The sequence below is a fragment of the Mesoplodon mirus genome (assembly GCF_964341445.2).
Source record: "Mesoplodon mirus genome assembly, chromosome: 6".
NCBI lineage: Eukaryota > Metazoa > Chordata > Mammalia > Artiodactyla > Ziphiidae > Mesoplodon > Mesoplodon mirus.
The window spans coordinates 132,116,406-132,130,689 of NC_138982.1; the positions used below are offsets into that span (position 1 = coordinate 132,116,406).

The 14,284-nt window shown below is 35.2% G+C and overlaps 1 protein-coding gene across 12 annotated transcripts in view; it reads right to left on the reverse strand.

Moving 5' to 3' along the window:
* Positions 1 to 14,284, reverse strand: part of GRIK1 (glutamate ionotropic receptor kainate type subunit 1) — a gene marked incomplete at both ends in the record, with an annotated part of 432,363 nt that overhangs the window by 207,317 nt on the left and 210,762 nt on the right. The window lies entirely within an intron of this gene.

Below are 14,284 nucleotides of genomic sequence, written 5' to 3' on the forward strand. Positions count from 1 at the left end.
AAAAGGATCACATACCATGACCATGTGGGGTTTACCCAGGAAAGCAAGGATTCTTCAGTATACACAAATCAATCAATGTGATAAACCATAATAACAAATTGAAGGAGTAAAACCATATGATACTGTTAATAGATGCAGAAAAAGCTTGACAAAATTCAACACCCATGTATGATAAAAACCCTCCAGAAAGTAGGCACGAAAACATAATAAATGCTGTGGATGGCAAACACACAGCCAATATCATTCTCTATGGTGAAAAATTGAAAGCATTTCCACTAAGATCAGGAACAAGACAAGGTGGCTCACTCTCACCACTATTATTCAACATAGTTTTGGAAGTTTAAGGCACAGCAATCAAAGAGGAAAAAAAAAATTAAGGGAATCCAAATCTGAGAATAAGTAAAACTGTCACTGTTTGCAGATGACATGATACTATACATAGAGAATCCTAAAGATGCTACCAGAAAACTACTAGAGCTAATTAATGAATTTGGTAGAGTAGCTGGATACAAAATTAATGTACAGAAATCTCTTGCATCCCTATACACGAATGATGAAAAATCTGAAAGAGAAATTAAGGAATCACTCCCATTTACCATTGCAACATGAAGAATAAAATACCTTGGAATAAATCTACCTATGGAGACAAAAGACCTTTATGCAGAAAACTATAAGACACTGATGAAAGAAATTAAAGATGATACAAACACATGGAGAAATATACCATGTTTTTGGATGGGAAGGATCAACATTGTGAAAATGACTATACTACTCAAAGCAATCTACAGATGCAATGAAATTCCTATCAAACAACCAATGGCATTTTTCACAGAACTAGAGCAAAGAATCTCACAATTTGTATGGAAACACCAAAGACCCCGAATAGCCAATGCAATCTTGAGAAAGAAGAATGGAGCTGGAGGAATCTGGCTGACAGATTTCAGACTATACTACAAAGCTACAGTAATCAAGACAGTATGGTACTGGCACAAAAGCCGAAATATAGATCAATGGAGCAGGATAGAAAGTCCAGAGATAATCACATGCATACTTGGTCACCTTATGTTTCATAAAGGAGGCAAGAATATACAGTGGAGAAACGATAGCATCTTCAATAAATGGTGCTGGGAAAACTGGACAGCTACATGTAAAAGAATGAAATTAGAACACTCCCTAACACCATACACAAAAATAAACTCAAAATGGATTAAAGGCCAAAACACAAGACTAGTCACTATAAAACTCTTAGAGGAAAACATAGGCAGAATACTCTCTGACGTAAAGCACAGCAAGATTATTTTTGACCCACTTCCTAGAGAAATGGAAATAAAAACAAAAAGAAACAAATGGAACCTAATGAAACTTCAAAGCTTTTGCACAGCAAAGGAAACCATAAACAAACCGAAAAGACAACCTTCAGAAAGGGAAAAAAAATATTTGCAAGCGAAGCAACTGACAAAGGATAAATTTCCAAAATATACAAGCAGCTCAATAACAAAAAAGCAAACAACCCTATCCAAAAATGGGTAGAAGACCTACACAGACATTTCTCCAAAGAAGATATACAGATTGCCAACAAACACATGGAAGGATGTTCAACATCACTAATCATTAGAGAAATGCAAATCAAAAGTACAATAAGGTATCACCTCACACCACTCAGAATGGCCATCATCAAAAAATCTACAAACAATAAATCCTGGAGAAGTTTTGGAGAAAAGGCAACCCTCTTAACACTGTTGGTGGGAATATAAAATGATACAATCATTATGGAGAACAGTATGGAGGTTCCTTGAAAAACTAAAAATAGAACTACCATATGACTCAGCAACCCCACTACTGGGCATTTACCCTGAGAAAACCATAATTCAAAAAGAGTCATGTACCACAATGTTCATTGGAGCACTATTTACAATAGCCAGGACATGGAAGCAACCTAAGTGTCCATCAACAGATAAATGGATAAAGAAGATGTGGTACATATATACAATGGAATATTACTCAGCCATAAAAAGAAATGAAACTGAATTATTTGTAGGAGCTGGAGGGACCTAGAGACTGTCATATAGAGTGAAGTAAGTCAGAAAGGGAAAAATAAGTATCATATGCTAACACATATATAGGGAATCTAAAAAAAAAAAAAAAAAGAATGATTCTGAAGAACCTAGGGACAGGACAGGAATAAAGATGCAGACGTAGAGAATGAACTTGAGGACACGGGGAGAGGGAAAGGTAAGCTGGGACAAAGTGAGAGAGTGGCATGGACTTATATATACTACCAAATATAAAATAGATAGCTAGTGGGAAGCAGCCACATAGCACAGGGAGATCAGCTCTGTGCTTTGTGACCACCTAGAGGGGTGGGATTGGGATGTTGGGGGGAAATGTAAGAGGGAGGTGATATGGGGATATATGTATATGTATAGCTGATTCACTTCGTGATACAGCAGAAACTAACACAACATTGTAAAGCAATTATACCCCAATAAAGATGTTTGAAAAAAAATCTTAGCTTAAAAATCTCTGCAGTATGTCCCTACACCCTTTGACAACTGCTTCTGTACTATATAAAAATCTCATTATGCTTATTAAGGAATGAAATTCACTGTTTCCCAAGGGAATCATTTTGAACTATGAGAGAAAATTCCCATAAGACCATTTGGCATAATTCACATTTCAAGACTTCTAAGCAATCTGTTCCTCTTCCCCTTTTTAAAGAAAAAAAAGGTTATTTATCTTGATTTACTTACATAATATATTACATAAGCCATAGCCTATTTCAGAGATACAGGTTAAAAGCTAATTATATCAGAAATTCATCCCTGAATTGTCTTCTCTTTCATTTAGAAATACTTTTAAGTAGAAAAGAAATGTGAGCTACTCAAGAATTCACTGAAATTTGGACAGTGTGATTTATAATTAGATTTCTGCTGATCATGTTTCTACATTTTAAAAGAAGAAAAGAAAATTATTTATCCAGATAATACTGCCCGTACTATGGTTACCCAGTCCCCAAGCTACATTGGTCATAATTGTTATGTCATTAATTTCAAATATGGTTTGTGTCTTTTTAAAAAGTGTATACATATTTCTCAGATAATTATTTTACTTCTCTGTATGAAATATAGTTTCATTTACTTTCAGCCATTTGTATTCTGTGGACATATTTCCTTGTTTATAAATTGGTGTCAATTATGTAACATTAGCCTATCTTTGATTCCAAAAAATCCTCCTATCTCTTAATGCCTCTGCTAACTTACATGTTTCTGGGGTACAGATCTTTCCTATCAGAAATTGAATTTAGCTTGTTCATTTTAGGTTGATAGGAAAGACATGTAAACAGCAGTGGTGTATGGAACTCATTCTACTAGAATGGACTGAAACTCCCAAGCAGCCCCTGGAAGAGCTGGTGGGCTCATGGAATGTCAGGGGTGTCTCTGAAGGATGAGAATTTGGTACCCACATGCAAGTTGAATCTGCAGACAGTTATACTATCTATCCCCCTGCTGGAACATTCCTATTTGGCCCAGAGTCACCTCCATGAGAAATCAGTGCTTCCCAAATTAAACACGAGCATCCCAGGACTGTTAGATTTCACATCCCAATGATATTACAAGGATTTTATCATTTTCACTAATTTCATGTTAACTTAGTAGATGTTTATATAAATTTATAACCATTTACCAGATAGAACACTTGATAAAATTTAAGTCTTTGGGAACATTTTTGATGAAAAGGGCAGAGAGACCTGCCATCTTCTCTTAAAATGTTCACAGCAGGTTGCACACACAGTGTTCCAAGCTGTGGGATGGGCCTCTAAGTATTTATTCCACCCAGAGGGCTTTAGAACACTGAGTTGAAAATGGGCAAGTGATGCAAGTGCCTGAAAAGAAATTCATTCATAATAGAAAACAAATGAAAGAGAACGGCAGAAAATACATGTAAAAAAAGAAAGATGAAGAAAAAAGTCACATATTATGTTTCCTGAATGAAAAATATAAAAATAAGCAAACAAAAACTGCATTAGAAGCAGGGTGTTCCAGGCTCAACAACTTGTACGACTTCTGACTGGGCTAAGAAACCCTCCTCACTCAGGACTAGCGAAATTGTCAAATGTTCAAGCAGCCATTTGGCATCTCTTCCATCTACCCTTGAATTGTCCTTCCAAATGCCCATGCATTCTGCCTGACTCCCCTGCTTAGTTGCAAGGAATACAGCAGATAAATTCAGGGCTGCATGGTATGAGTGGGAAGGGTGGAAAAAGCTGCCACATAATCCAGCAATCCCAATTCTGGGTATATGTCAGAAGGAACTGAAATCAGCATCTCAAAGAGATACTTGCACACCTGTGTTCATTGCAGCATAATTCACTATAGCCAAGACATAGAAACAATCTACATGTCCTTTGACAGATGAATAGGTAAAGAAATAGTAGCATATATTTATACAATAAAATATTATTCAGCATTAAAGAAAGGAAATCCTGCCATTTGTGACAACATGGATGAATGTGGAGGTCATTATGCTAAGCGAAATAAGCCAGACAGAGAAAGACAAATACTGTATGGTATCACTTATATGTAGAATCCAAAATTAAAAAAGAAAAAAGCTGATTTCATAGAAATCATAGAATGATTGAAAGATAGAATGGTGATTGTCAGGGGCTGGGAGAATTAAAAATCAGTTGATGTAGTTCAAAGAATACACATTTTCCACTATAAGAAGAATAAGTTCTGAAGATTTAATGTACAGCTTGGTGACTAATGTAATAATACAGTATTGAATGCTTGAAAGTTGCTGAGAGTAGACCTTAAGCATTCTCACCACATACATGCACACACAAAGTTAACTATGTGAGATGATGGATGTTTTAATTCGTTTGATCTTGGTAATCATTCTCTCTCTCTCTCTCTCTCTCTCTCTCTCTCTCTATATATATATATATATATATATATATATATAATTCTCTCTCTCTCTCTCCCTATATATATATATATATATATAATCATTATGCTGCACACTTTAAATATATACAATTATATTTGTTGATTATTCCTCAATAAAGTTTTAAAGAAAGGGCTTTCTGTGATAAAATTGGTAAAGGTGGTTCTCTTTTTTCATAGAAAAGGTAAAAAATACTTATTTTCTAAGCAATTTGGGTTTCTCAAAAGGCTCGTCAATAGTTAGGTCTAATTAAAATAAATCTCTGACCTTAGAAGGGCTTGGGAGTGCTTATCCCTTACACAAAGACATATTCTGGGATGTGATGCTCTCTCTGTGGTCCTCATTGATAATGACTGCTCTAATTAGAAGTAAGACATGGAGCAGGGCATAGCTGACCAGTGGCAACTTTGTGGCTGCTTCATTCCAAACAATAGCCTGGTTGAAGGGTATTATCAGAAAACTAAACTAAAAAAGCAAGACTCATCCTCTCATATTCCTTTTTAGCCATTATAAAGATAAACTAAGATTAGCTAGTATTTTAAACAAAGATTTAAAGAATGAAAACTACATGTTCTTACAAACATTGTATGAAAATGATATGAAGGAGAGTTAGACAACAAAAATGTATTAGTTCTCTATTTCCCAACAACTTATTCTACTAGTTGCCAGCATGCCCTTTTCTACCCTCCAACCACATGAGAGAAAAAAAGAAAGGTTGAATTAAGATATGTTGAGAAACCACCTAACTATATTAAGATTCTATGACTAAAACTTGTCTAGAAATATATTCAATGAAATGTTAATAACAGTTAATTTTAGGAAATTAGATTATAGATGATTTTTAATTTATCCTTTGTATCCTAATCTTGATTCTTTTTCAAGTAACATCAATTACTTGGTAATAAAATATTTTTAAAGTCTTTACTTGTAAATGCATAAGTTGGATATATTTTCCTTTAAGTGAAAAATATATCTAATTAATTCATTCAACTAATTTTGAAATCTGAGAATGCTAAAGTAATCTTCAACAAATAAGTTGAAACATTAGCTAATGAAAATTTATCGTCATTATACAGGTGACCTGTATAGAGTCTTAACCCTTAAATTTATTACAACAATTCATTTTTTAAGAAAAATATTGTCATTTGATTTTTCATTTTGTTTTACAGATCTGGTAAAATATTGGCCTTCATTTTTCTTATCAGTAGTTTTGGAATAATTTTTCTCAAATTTCTCAGATCAAAAGAATCATGAGGCATGGGGAAAAAAGAGCTTACTAAAACACAAAACATACATTCCAAGAATCTCCGAGTGAGCCACCCAGAAATGTGCTTTTTTTTGTTTATTTGTTTTAATAAGCTCCCCAGTTGATTCTTATCAAATAAGTTGGGAAACACTATTTTAGAGTGCAAGTTTCCTAACATTAGATAATTCTGTAAGCATATTCACAATGAATGCATATGGAACAATGGACCAGACTTTATAAATATTTCTGGGGCCAGATAGTGGAATAATTGTATTCCTGATATTTTTAATCTTTTCTTTTGTTCTAACTACAATATTGTTTTTACACCATCTACTTTCTAAGCTTACGTAAGCAAAGAAACTGCCCTTTCTTTCTTAGCTTTAGCCATGTAGTTTCACTAGTGTGTAAATTAGATGTTAGAATAACAGTTTGATCCACAGGTCTTATCCTTCACTTTCCACACACAAACCAACGTAATCAACAGGAATAACTGCCCAGAAATATTATGCCTAATTGGTTTGAAGTGCTGTGTCCTTTTTCAGAGATATATATAGGTAATGTTCTTAAAATTCACTTGGGCTATATATACAGTAGACGATAGCTTTAATGTGAATATAACTTCAACTACCAAATCAATACTTATGGCTAAACAATTAACCAGATAATTCCTCTAGCACAAAATCAGTCAAAATGGTTGCTTAAATGTCCAAAATTTTGCAACTGAGTCATTTTTATGATGTGGATAATTATAATGCAATAATACCCTATTAAAAAAAAAAACCTACTGGTACTTCCTGTGTTGTAGGAAAGAGTTAGGTCAGGTGTCTGAGATTTGAGTCTTGCTGGGAAATTATCAATATGGCAGGATTCATTTCTTCATCCACTGTGGACTGTTTATATATTTGGAATGCCTCATTCTTGTCTTCATTAGTGAATTCTATAGCATCGAGTAAAAACAGACTGCACCTCCCTCTATTTACAGCTTTTATGGAAGTGTTAAAATATGCAAGAACTGAGAGTACTTTAGATGGAAGCCAAATTGATACTGCAACCAAACATGGGTGAGATATTTTTATGATGCCGTAGACTTCTTTTCAAAGAATACGTTGTATTCTTTTTTAGAAGCCTGCATTTTCTCAGGAATGATTTAAAAATACTTCGCTCACATTGATGAAATTAATACTTTCCCAGTGACGTGGAACAATTTGATAGAAGACTATATGGGCTCTAATTCCTATGCATAATAAGGCCTGAATTAAGGGGCTACAGGAGTCCTAAGTAAGTGCTTCTCACATTCTTGCTTTGTGGGAGCACATAATGTCTTCTCAGTGCATTTTTTTTCTCAATTGGATTTTCTTTGTTGTTTTCTTGAAGGTCATCTAAATTGGAAATTTTGCATTCAGTATTTAATTCTGCTTTCATATCGTTACATAATTCTTCATTGACTTCAGTGGAATTCCTTTACACAGCTACCAAAACCTTGGCCACTTTGTCACATATGATAAGACTCTACTGCCACATGGGATGTTTAACACATACTTACTATTCTATATAAAATAGATAACCAACAAGGACCTACAGTGTGACACAAGATCTTGTAATAACCTATAATGAAAAAGAATCTGAAAAAATTATATATATATATATATATATATATATATATATATATATATATATATGTATTACTGAATCTCTTTGTTGTACACCTGAAACTAACAGAACATTGTAAATCGACTATACTTCAATAGAAAAAAATATTAATTACACCTTATTCAAGAGTCTACTCAGTCAACACCCCAGCTGGAAAATGTGTTCTCATCAAATGCTTTAGCTGCAGGAGATTGAGAATAAGGTGACTATTTTCAACAGCCTTCAAAACAGAAATAAGAAACCAAAAGCATAGTAAATATCATAAATACTGTGAAAAAGGGCCCTGGCACATGCTAACAGATCATTTCTAATAAGTAAACACTGGAGAGTAAGCAATAAACAGGTCAAAGCTGCTTTTCCACGTCAAGGGAAAAGGATGAGTGATCACTGTGGTTTATGTTTTCAAACTTTCAAGTTGTCTTTCTTGGCAAAAAGAACTTGAAATCACCAGGGTGATTTTTCTCTTTGGTGGTTTTGTGGCTCAGTGAAGCAAAAAGCGTATAGGTTATTTAAATACAAATGGATTGATAAATCTACATGTCCTGCTGGAGCACATTGTGAGGCAAGCAGCTGGGGTTTTAAACCCCACCTTCCTCCCCCACCAATGGTTTATAATCGAAAAATGGAGAGAATGCATACCACCAGGTGTAACCATAATGTAGTACTATTAGAGCTTTAGCTTCATTGTCAGAAACTTCATTTAAATGTCCATAAAACCATCCTGATACAAAGAATGAACTGTAATAGCTTATAATTATGATAGTGCATAAAGTATGCCTCACAACCCATTACAAAGTCATAATTTTAGCATAAAAACCGTATACCAGGAGAACAAAACTTGAGAACTTCAAAATAAAATTACAGCTTTTGTAACAGCCCAATAGAGCATACTTTTTTTCTCCACAGTAAATGATTGTCTCATCTGATTTCCACATGCAAAACAAGGGTGGATTTCTGATTTTTCAGACTTTATACTATAACACTTTCCCTAAGATATCTTCAAACTGGAGCATAATACATTTTCAAAAGAGGTTGTAATACCCTTTAGAATGAGACCTAGTTCCAGGTGGAAGGATGGTTATTATTCATTCATGTCAAGATGGGGAAATTAGGAGGAAAAATCTTTTGTGCTTGGTCAGCTTAAAAAGCTCCCTCCTGTCATGAGGAAGGGGAAATGCCTGTTTGGATCATGAAACCAATGCAGTGGGGCTGAATGAGATTTATTAGTCTTTATGTGAACAGAGGAAAGCAAACATTTAAGAAATGTATTTTATGAAAATAAGCAAGGTCTCAATGCCATAATATTTAACTTTTTGTCAGCTTTCTTGATCCATTTTTAGGATTTCTTTAAAGCAATCTGATTTTTCCTTAGCTATATAGACGATAAGACAATTCACATGACATTAACAAACCAAAGTACTCTTTATATATAATCACATATATATGTGCATATGTATATTTTTTTCTAAAATTAAAAGTCAAAATATGCATGCTTCAAAATGTGCTTTTAAACTATACCATTTATTACTTTTGAAATAATATTACACATAAAGAATAAAATTAAAACCCCCTATAATTTCATCACCGAGAGATAAAGTTTAATAATTTGGAGTATATCTTTTGGATATATATTTTCAAAATATTGTTAAATTCTATATATAGTTTTATATAATTTATTTTTCAAAAACCATTACATTGTGATCATTTTCATTGAATTAGAAATCTAATATACCATTTAATGGTTGTGTAAAATCTTTATAATATAAATTTATTATAGTATATCTAATCCTTATGGGTGTGTATTTAGCTTAGTTACAGTTTTCTGACATTATTTATATATGTGTACATATTACCTGAATCTACCTATTGCTCTAATTATTTTGAAATCAATTTTTAGAAGTCAGCAAAAGATAAGAGCATATTTTAGGTCTTAGTATAATTTACTCAATTATAATGACAATTTTTGAGGTTATTGTTTATCACATTGTTTTTTTGAAAATGAAGTTTCAGTCAGAGAAAATATTAGAATCTTCTTTAATTGTAAAACATGATGTAATGGTACTACATGTTGACAAGGAATTTAGAATCCTCTCTAATCTATGCTGTCTGGAGTAGACACTACTATCTTTGCTCTAGTCCCAATATGAGTCATTTGGTCAGTATCTGAGGATCAAACCACCCATTGTGGGAATGCAAAGAAGGCCTATGAGCAGGGGATGTGGGGAGAGACAAGTTGGTAAGTGAAGGTAGGTGAAAGTTAAGGAAATTCACACCTGATACTTTCTACTTTCTCTTCAAAATATGACATGAGTTCTTTCTTAATGAAAAGTGAAAGGGGTCAGGGAAAGTTGGTTTGCTTGAAATGTAAATGTCTGTAATTGCCCATGTAGAGGAAGAGAGGACAGGACAGAGAATATATCAGTGACAAACCCAGGCAAGCAGCACTGAGGTCCCAGCTGAAGTTCAAAGCTGTCACATTGTAAGAGCATCTACACAGTCATATTTTCTCCCATGGTGATTGGCTACTCAAGGATATAAGATAGATTCAAGGATGTAGGTTTGGAAAACTGCAGGACAAGTGTGATAGAAGGCCAAAATTAGCAGGGTTTAGTGAACTGGGGAGTAGAAATTTGATACAAAGGAGAGTGGGGTCTAGGTTGAATAAGGAAGAAAGTCAGAGTATAATGACTTATAAGCTTGGAGATGAGGGAAGCCCCAAAAGATGTGGACTGCTAGACAAATCCATGAGCAAGTGCTGTGAGAATGAGAATGTGAGTGTTAGCCCTGTCAATCATATTTCAATGCTGTAAATCATTACATCACACTGTGGATGAAGAGGTGTATTATAATAGCTCATAAATGGAGAGTGCAGTGTGTCAATTAGATTATTCACTCCTTCAGTCAACGAGTAATTACTGAACATTCACCATGTGTCAGGAACAATTCTAGGTCCTGGGGTAACAAAACAAAGTCCTTAGCTTCATGGAGCTGATATTCTAATGGAATAGGGGAAATAATAAACAGAATAAATGCATGAAATATGAATCTGATATAAAATATCTCAGATGCTGTTAAGGAAGCAGGAGAGGAGAATAGGGATTATTGAGATTAGAGGCAGTTTGCAATTTTAAGTAGCATGGACAAGGAAGAAGTAATTAGAAGAATGTGAAAGAAGAGACAAGGCCATATAAGTGGAACACAACTTATAAATGGGTTGAATACGTCACTTTCCAAATTGTCTTCAGCATTTTAATTAGTTGAAACTCAGAGTTCTTTTTTCCAAAGAATTGAGGTGATTGTAACTGGGGACCCAGGTGATCCTGACCCCTCCCTTTTCCCCAAACATTTTTGACTCACATGTATTGGAAATACCATCCTTTGTAGCCCTGAGCTTTAAGTCCTTTCAAGATTCTCTGCCCCCCTCCCCACCCCCCAAGTCTAGATGGTTTCTTGAGTGCTGAGGAAAGAAGGGAGTCCGGTGAATGAAGAAGGCTAGGAATTTCTCATTTCATTACATTTGGAGGAAACAGAGAAGTGAGAAGAGGGAAGGTGGAAGGGGACTCCAGTGCTTGGAGCCCTGGTTGAGTTACTTCATGGGTGTGAATCAAGGCAAGAGGGAAGCTCATAGGCTCTGAAAACAACTTCCTAAGCACATCTTGCAAAGAGCTTCTGGGCACAGGGAAGACACGCAAGAGGACCTTGGCAGCAGTGGCTCCCTTTTGAAGCCTGGTGTTCAGAGTGTAGGATGCCCGCCTTTGCCTACCCTCCCAAAGCCCATCAATCAAGACTTTCATGTAGGGAATTCCCTGGAGATCCAGTGGTTAAGACTCTGTGCCATCACTGCCAAGGGCCTGGGTTCAATCCCTGGTTGGGGAAAGAAGATCCCACAAGCCGCCCAGCATGGCCAAAAAAAAAAAGACTTTCATGTAGGAGGGACACAAGCCAGACCACCAGTCATGCTGTACTATTTGTTTATTTGTTATATCCAGCATCATGTATGCAACAATAATCATGGAACACCTACAGGTACATCTTGGGATAATCAATGAGCAACACACAAGATTGAGCTTGCATTTTAGGGCAATAGATTAATAGATCAATAGAAAGAGAAATTGTAAATACGACAATAGAAAATCAATGCAATAAATATGTAAGATAAGTAGGCTATGTGAGACCAGTGAGTTAAGTAATAGTAAGACAGCAAAGGCCTGAGAATGTCATCTATGGAGTGAAGTACCTGGATTTCTTGAGTTTTCACCACTTGGAGGAATTTTTCATGTCTATAAATGCAGTCAAGAGAGACGAGGTTTCTGGAAGTGTTACCTATGTATAAAGGGTGATTCTGTAAATTTAAGATTGAGTTTTCACTACAAGCTTAACAATGACTTTGAGTGTCTAAGAATTCTGGGGACTAGTTTTGGCTTCTTTTAAATGCTTGTGGATGTCTATAGAAAGAAAAATTAAGATGTTTTAACAACCCATTTCTACTCAGTATTTATTCAGTATTTATTCACCCCTTGAAATGAGAGAAAAAGGTAAATACTATGATTCATGGCTTTGAAGTTATTATACCAAGCATGTATGGTAATCATTATGTTTCCTTGATGGCTTTATTGCATTACTTGAAGTATGGTCTTCTTTTCCAAGAAAGTAGAATTTATGAGTATGGTAGTACACCCAGTAATTTGCAAACATTGCCCCAAACCCTAGTTAGCCAGTCTATATATGAAGGAGATGTTCAATTTTACAAATAACATAATAGGTGTTTACATTTATTTTTCTACTTTCTACAGCCCAAATGAAGCACTTATGATAATTATTGTATTTTTCCACCACCTTTCTGAGGAAACTTTTATCGTGTAATGCAGAGTTTCTTACAGAGAAGTAGGTGTTTTAAGATAACATGTAGAACAGGTTAAGCAGAGGGAACATAAATCTCAGCACCATCCAAAAATATCTCAGGAAGGACATATAATTTTTTGAAGAAAAGTATTTGTACTAATAAAATTCTAAAGAATATTTTTCAATGTAAATGAGCTTTTCAAAGTAAACATTTCTTATAAACTGTATCTAAGATTTCAAATAGCTGATTACACCAATCAAAGAGGAATTTCATCTGCTCATGGATAAAACTTTGCATTGCCATTTTTAAGAGAACTTAGCTATAATTTTGCATACCTGTTCCCTGGCTCTCTTTTTATCTCTCTAACTTTTAGTTTATTTTATTAGCTTCTCCTTCTCAGCCTGCTCCGTAACGTTGGTTGTCTTGTGTGGTGTGTGTCATGTTTTTTTTTTGTTTGTTTGTTTGTTTTACCATTCTCTTTTTCCTGTTCACAAATCTTGGATGATCTCATTTACCCACATGACTTTACAGCCATTAACTATATCCTAACCTCCCCCTTTCTCCTATGTGATCTGTACTTTAACTTCATTTTGGATCTCTACTGAGAGTAAGGTAACAAACCATACCAGTTTACCAGGGACTCTCCTAGTTCAAACTCTAATAATCTGGCATCCTAGGAAAGTTCCTCCCCAAGATGTGAAGAGTCAGGTTGTGGGAGTTGGAGAAGACTGGGAGAAAGGTACAAAACCCATATAGCACTCCCAAAATTAGGGGCTGAAAGCAACACTCTTTTCAGTGTCACATGGATACAACACAGATTATCTGTCTTCCACTACTGTCGCTACTTTTTCTCTGACCACTGAAGTTGGCGACCATGATTTGCAGTTCACAGTAATGTATCATTACTTGTTGCTTCTCTTCAAGTGATATGTCTTAAGAAGGTAATTTAAGTGGATTTCAATTAAGAGTATTAATAATCCATATTTGACTTTGCCAGTGGAATAACTATTGTGTTTTGTATTAAGAAACAGAAACTTTAATTTGTTAAAGGTCAAATATGTAAAACATCATAATTAGAGGGATATACCAGTGACGTTATCCCATGAATACCAAGAATATATTTAAATAAGAAAGAGTTCTCAGAGAATTGGGAGATAATTACCTCTATCAATTGGAAAATCCTTTGGGACTTCCCTGGTGGCTCAGTGGTTAAGAATCTGCCTGCCAGTGCAGGGGACACAGGTTCGAGCCCTGGTCCATAAAGATCCCACATGCCATGGAGCAACTAAGCCCGTGTGCCACAACTACTGAGCCTGCACTCTAGAGCCTGTGTGCCACAACTACTGAACCTGCGTGCCACAACTACTGAAGCCCACGCACCTGGAGCCAATTCTCCACAACAAAAGAAGCCACTGCAATGAGAAGCCCGTGCACCACAATGAAGAGTAGCCCCCGCTCACTGCAACTAGAGAAAGCCCGCATGCAGCAATGAAGACCTAACACAGCCATAAATAAATACTTTTTTTTAAAAAAAGAAAATTCTTTGAGGATATGAAAGTACAGAATAGGGCAAGTGGAAAGGTGAGCTAGTATATTTGCCT